The 7306-nt window shown below is 35.2% G+C and overlaps 1 protein-coding gene across 4 annotated transcripts in view; it reads right to left on the bottom strand.

Moving 5' to 3' along the window:
• Positions 1–7306, bottom strand: part of Ash1l (ASH1 like histone lysine methyltransferase) — a 227482-nt gene that overhangs the window by 144648 nt on the left and 75528 nt on the right. The window lies entirely within an intron of this gene.

Raw genomic sequence — 7306 nt, 5'->3', positions numbered from 1 at the left:
TGTGGAGCTGGGGATGGAACTGTGGTCCTTTGCACCTGAATTTGCCCAAGAAAGCACTTTAAACAATTGAGCTAACCCACAAGCCCCCCCATGAATGCCCATCTTATTTTTATTAAAACAAAAAAATCTAGGAGCATTTGAAATGTTCACTTTTATATTTTAAAAAATTCACGAAAAATTCTAACATATAACTAGAGACACAAAAGATATAAGAAATATAGTACTTGAAGATGAGATTTTTAAGATGTGTGTCTAAATCAGAGTAAACTCTTTAATGAAGTGACTAAATCACTGAAGGAAAACAGTGATGGAAGAAATGAACAGAGCTAAGTTTCTAATATTTCCTTGTCTCTAAGAGAAATAGTAGACCATAAGCTTTCTTTTAATTAAGCAATATCTTAAATCACATCATTGGCAGCAATGCTCAGGTGAGATATAGGACTAGCCATTCAAGAGCTGTGGTAATATATCCTCCTATAAAACAGTGATGACAAGATCTATTCAAGAAGCAAGACTGTTTATTACTAAATCTTAAAAACAGATATAAAGGGATTTTAAAAGCAAACAGTACAATAAATCCCCTTGAAGGATTGTTCAGATAGGGTAAGAATTCCACTAATGAGCTAAATATAATAAAATACCTAAGAAATAAAAGCCCAGGTATCAATGAAGATTTTAAGTGTTAATACTGAAAACTTAAAAAACTTAATAGATACATATTCCCTACCCAAACACACAGCCAAGACAAAGGACAACAGTGGCCAAGAAGCTTGAGACATTACTGAACTCTACCATTCCTGATAAATGGACGACTGTAGATTAAGTACTAGGACAAAAAATGAGTTTGAGAGCACTTTTTTAGTCTTCTCTCTCAGTCATAAACTAACATATTAAGTATATTTTTATATGTTCAGTACTATACTAGATATTGCAGGGTGGAAGAGATTATAAAACAGCATTTAATGGTCTCTGCCCTCAAGGAGCTTACTTAGGGATGCGAATGTCATCATGTATTATGTTTCAGGTGGCATGTGTGCCATCCATTCTTGATGTCTTCAGTTCCTAGACTATTTGGTAACGTTTCCCAAATTTCTTGGTCATCTTCAAGAAAGTCTTGATGAAGGCTTCAACTATACCTTTGATCATCAGGATATCCTGAGAATCACCCTGCCTGGCCTCACCCACCTCAGGGGAAAAGAGGGTACAGGCACTTTCTTCAAAGCTCCTTCTTTTGGTGGCATCTGGAGCTGCAGAGGAGGCAGTGGGAGGTGGAATGGGGGTCAGATCCCCGGAGATCGTTATTGGCAGCATTGTACAGCAATTCCTGAGAAACTGAAACAATTGAGAGAGAGATGGCTTAGCTAACTTAGCTTCTGAGCCATTTTTCATTTCCTGAAAGTAATGGAGGCCAGCAGCCTATTTTTAGGATTTAATAAGAGATTGGAGTAAAACTTCATTCAGGAAAGTTTTCACTTTTCATTTTTGAAAGTCTGTTTGAATTCCCTCTTCACACAGAGCAGAGCTATTAACAGTATTCCACATTTAAAGAGAATAAAGTTGTATCCCTGAGATACAGATCTGTATGGCCTGATCATCAGCTTAAGGTATTTTTTCATTCAAAAACAGTGCTACAGAAGTAGTAAGAGTAAGAGGATGAGGATATTGAAAAAAATAATACCCAATGATCCAAAGTAAATAAATTTAAGACTACAAAAATGATGCTGTCAACTATCTATAAGTAGCAACCTGCTAAAGATGTATGATAGTTCTATATGTTAAAATTGGCCTAACAGCAGAAATCATAAAATGTGTAAACATTACTGCTTTGTAAAACTCATTATGTAGCTGGGTAGCTAGACAAGAATAAGATAATGTGCAGAAAGAACCAGCTTATCTATTTCAACAAAGACTGTTTCTAAATCTAAAATAAAATGAAATGCCATGTAGTGTAGTATGAATAAATTACATGGGAGTATGGAGAAAGGCATCCTCTTGGGTTTAATTCCTGAATATGCAACAATTTTCAGGATTGAGGCAAATAAACATACCTGAATTAATAAAGCACGTATTTTTTTGTTTTGTTTTGTTTTTGTTTGAGACAGTCTCACTAGGAGTTCCAGCTTGTCATTGAACTTACTAGGTACCCCAAGCTGGCCTTGAATTTACAGCAATCTTCCTGCCTCCATTGTAAAGCACTTCTAAATCACAAGGTTGTTTTAAGTACCAAAACAACATAATCTTGAAATCATTTTAAATAATTTAAAATGTTTTATAAATGTTAGTTATCTGGAGGGAAACTGGGGAGAGGGAAAGAAGGTATTTCATGTACAGGTACAAATTCCCTATGATGAATGTGATTGTGTGTATCTAAATTATACCAGTAAACTTAATAAAAAATGTTAGTTACTATTATATATAAATTGACTCCCTATATTTATTATGGAATATCTATTTAATTTTCAGGGAGAGGTTTAATTTGGCTTATGTGTCTACTTTATTAATTATTAGTGACAGGGACTGAATCCTGGGATTTGTGAATGCTATGCAGGTACTTTAGCAATGATACCCTAGCCTCATCATAGAATTTTTACACCTTAAATATTTACTTATGGGCCAGGGAGATGGTTCAACAGAATAAGCACTTGCCTGGCAAGTACAAGGTCTTGAGTTCAATCCCCGGTACCGCAAAGAGGAAAAAAAAATTTACTTACATCACTGACATGGTTAACACTCAGTATTAAAATAAAAATTAAAGAGAGATTTATGCCTAACTGGAGAGCTGCAACTAATCTCGAATTTCGGCTATCTTAAATACATAATGATTCAAGTTAAGGTATATTCATAAGACAAGTCCCTGTCATGCTGGTAGATGCTTATAGAAGAGGAGACAGCTCCTCTGAAATGAATCTGCAATTCATTGACTCTTTACCACAGCTTCTCTAGGACTGGGATTATATCCTGGACAACAGCAATAAAACCAGATGTGCCTAAGTGACAAGTCTGAAGCACAAGTTATTTGGGTTTTTATTCAGTTATTTACCAGCAAAAAAAGTACTTTTCTGCTTCCCCCATGTAATTTTCTTAAATCATGGTTGTTTCCATGGGGGTTGCTACTTTATTGACTTCTCTATCAAGTGAGGAATGTGTGCTTCTGTCTCAACAGCATAATTTTAATCTGTCTGGTAGAATGTGTGAAATCCCTATAAGTTTAAAAATTCTAGTTCAACATTCCAATTCAAGAAAATCTGATACTTTCTTAAAGAATACAGAGATACCAGAGAGTTTCTACCATCTCTCATTTCAATTTACTACAAAGATGAATATTTAGGTAAATAAACCCAGAATACAAATGAGAATTTCATAGTTGACAAGATTTGGGTGTAGAAACACTACTGGGTCTCTCAATACTCAAAATAAGAGCCTCAGAACTATGTTTATAAATTCTACATATATAAGTGAAGTAGAAATTATAGCTGAATCACAGAACAAGATGGATTATGAGGAGTACATTATTTTTCTTTGTTGGAAATAAACCCCTTCAGGGCCAGGCAGATGGCTCAGTAGAATAAGTGCTTCCCTGGCAAGTGCAAGGGCCTGAGTTCAATCCCTGGTTCTGCCACCAAAAAAAAAAAAAAAAAAAAAGTCAGGTAAATAAGAAAGCAGATTATTACTAAGAAGGGAAAAAGACAAACAGTATCACAAACTGGAATCATACACAAAGGCAACTACTTTGAATTCTGATTATAGACTCTGAATGTTATTTGGCCATTATTTAGTGAACTTTTTTTAAAGATAAAACACAAGACTTCAGAAAAGGTTTGTGTCAATTTTTTAAAAAGGGAAGAATTTTATAGCAAAATGATAAGATGAAATCATGGATAACAGTATCAGAAAGATGAAAATAGAAAAAAGAATTAACAATTAGCCACAATAATCTAGCAATCTTTACATTATACACAAAAATAAGCAGAGACCAAGAAGCTGTTCTGAGGCTGACTTGTCTCAAAAGATACTGATTGAAATCTGTATAGGAGGAATGCAAAGATATCAAAGATTAAAAAAAAATTACTCGTACAGCTTACAGATGCCTCAATGTGAGAAAAGAAGTAAATGGGCAAAGATGCTACAATAAAATTCTCACTAATAATAGTTTTGGTGTAGGGGAGGGGAGAAAAGGGAATGGAGGCATCACAAGAAAACTTAAAAAAAAAAAAAGATTAAATGTAATTCATTGAAATTCTGAAGATTCTAGGCTGAAAAATGATTAATTTCTTGGTGCCGAATATAAATCACTAAAAGAACACAATAAATGAACCCAACAAGTATGGCTAGATAAAACATATATTTCTTTGACACTAAGCTTACTATCTATCTTAATCTTTATAACTGAAAATAGTATGGATTTTGGATACACACTGTTTGGAACTCTAACGTATCAAGCAGCAGGGAAATGACTTAGTGAGCAAAATGTTTAATTTTGCAATGCTACAAATATCTTTGTGTAAGCTACAGCAAAAAGATTAAGTGTGTGTCGGGGAGATGGCTCAGTGGAATAAGTGCTTCCTGGCAAGTGCAAGAGCCTGAGTTCAATCCCTGGTGCCAGGTGAAAAAAAAAAAAAAAAAAGATTAAGTGTGTTAGAATTACCAGGTTAATAAAAGATGACATTAATTAATTAATTGGGTACTGAGAATTGAACTCAGAACCTTGCAAGCTATATCCTTGGCCCCATAATTTTTTTTTTTTTAAGGGAAGGGTCTACAGGGTGTTCAGGGTCTCACTACCAGATCGGACTCATAGTGATCCTCCTGTTTACAGCCTCCCAAGTGCTGGGATTACAGGTGTGTACAACCACGCCCAGTCTCACAATTTTTTTTAAGATAATATAGTTAAAAATAGTTTTAGCTGGAATATAGCTCAGAGTTAAGAGCATTTAATTGGCATAACAAGATCCTGAATTGTTGCAACCCCTAGTATGAACAAAAAAGGTTTTGTAACATTTAAGTTAATCTTTCCCACTAAAATTATTTCTTTTCTTTTCTTTTCTTTTTTTTTTTTTTTGAGACAGGATCTCATTATGCAGTTCAGATTGGCCTTGAGCTCACTTTATAGCTCAGGCTGGTCTTGAACTCACAACAACCCTCCTGCCTTAGCCTCCCAAGTGCTGGGATTACAGGCATGCACCATTACACCCAGCCTACAATTTAGATGTTTATAAAATTTAAGTTTTTGATTTAAAAAATTTATTCATTTACTTAGTTTTGTGATACTGGAGATTGAACCTTGGGCCTCAAGCATGAGAGGCAAGTGTTTGACACCAACCTATGTCCCCTACTCCTTTTAAACATTTTTATTTTTATTTTTTTAAATATTTATTTATTTATTTATTTATTTTGTGTGTGTGTGACCAGCTCAGCCCACCAGGGGGCGGGGCTGGCTGGCATGTGGTGCTGGGGGATTGAACTGCGGTCCCTGTGCTTTGCTTAGCTTAGCTTGTTCTAAGTAGGTGCTTTAGACCACTGAGCCATCTCACCAGCCCAACATTTTTAAACTTTTGAGATAAATTCTTGCTAATTTGCCCAGGGTGGCCTCAAAGATGTGATCCTCCTGTCTTAGCCTCCTGAATAACTGGAAGTACAGGCATGTGCCACCATGCCGAGGTCAAAATAAATAAATAAATAATTTTTTAAATTTTTTGGAACAGGATCTCACTACACAGCTCAGACTTGTGGTGATCCTTCTGTCTCAGCCTCTCAGTGCTGGAATTACAGACATGTGCCACCATGCCCAGTTTCAGTGGCTGGCTGGGTGTGCCCAGGGTTCCAGGCCCACACAGCCTGTAGTACCAAGGATCCAACCCAGGTCTTTGCACTTGCCAGACACGCACTTAGGCCTCTGAGCTACTCAGTCCAGTATGTTCTTTAAAAGTTCTTTTTATTTTTTATTTATAAATTAAAGACTATTTAGGAATGTTAATTAATAATCAAATCAAACTATTTGTAATATAAATGGTTATCATGGTAACCAGATACAAATATAAAATACTGAACTATTCGGAAACTTATGGCTAAGTATTTTTTCCCCTAGATTCAAGTTCTGAGTCTTCTGCTATGGTTCACAGTTCATAGCAGTCCTCGAAGTTTCTTGTCTATGAGCTGATTGGTAAGATAAAAGCTGGATCTACAATAAAAACAGCTGCTTCCAATTGTGGAAAATACGTTTACAGAAAGCAATACATTTTGTCTGACTCATCAACTAGATATACTACAACAGAATGATTCAGAGACTGTACCATTGACTTTTAAGCTAAAAAGTTAGTGTTTTTCTCCTAATTATGCTACTTCTCATAATGTCCAAATCATACCATTCACTGAAATATAGTCCTTTTGGAAATTTTCAGAACTGTACTAATCACAATTATTTTTCTGCTTTTATTTCCATATGTTCACACTTATGGATGTATTTTGTACACAATTCTAGAAAAATAGTCTAAAATATATTTTTTGCAAACAAAAATATCTAGTTCCCATTTATTTGAAGGGTACAAAGTAGCTAACAACATTCAAATATGTAATACATAATATTTACATGCAGTAAATCACCTCTAATAATGTTCCACTATCTGCTTATTTTACCCTTTGTAAGCTGTAAAAGCTAAATACAAGATACTTGACACTACTGCTTTGTCTGTTTTGGAAACAAGCTCATTAGTTCTGACACACACCCAGATAGCCACAAGTCAAGAGTATTTTAAAAAAGGAATTTCTCACATACCAGCATGGACACTCTTTCTCACTAGATGTATCTCATGTCTGAGATAGATTACTTGGACAGAATCACTTATTGGGATTAGATGAAACCAAATAAACAGCCTCACTTATGTGTAATTTCACTACAACTTTATTTGCAAAAAAGTTGATCATAAAGCTGTTTTTTTATTTTTGAGGCAGGGTCTCACTGTATGGTTCACGCTGGTCTTAAACTCACTATGTAGAAAAGACTGGCCTTGAATTCACTGCAATTTTTCCTGAAATTTACAACAACATTACTTCTCAAATGTAGTCTGTTTTGTTGGGTGTGGGGTGTGGGCATGTCTATAATCTCTTACTCAGAAGGCTGAAGCAGGAGGGTCAAGACTTCTAAGTCTGTCCTGAAAACTTGGTGAGATCCTGCCTCAAAACAAAAAAATGTTTGGGGATGTAGCTCAGCAATCCTTAAATTTAATCCCCTTAGCACTCCCTGCTAAAATGAACCCCAAGACATGAAAAATTCATGTAAGGGAAACAGTGAAGTCTGATTTTTTTCATA

The sequence above is a fragment of the Octodon degus genome, unplaced genomic scaffold (genome assembly GCF_000260255.1).
Source record: "Octodon degus isolate 3935 unplaced genomic scaffold, OctDeg1.0 scaffold00032, whole genome shotgun sequence".
In the NCBI taxonomy this organism is placed as follows: domain Eukaryota; kingdom Metazoa; phylum Chordata; class Mammalia; order Rodentia; family Octodontidae; genus Octodon; species Octodon degus.
Note: the sequence above shows the minus strand (reverse complement) of the source record. Positions and strands in the feature narration are given on the sequence as shown.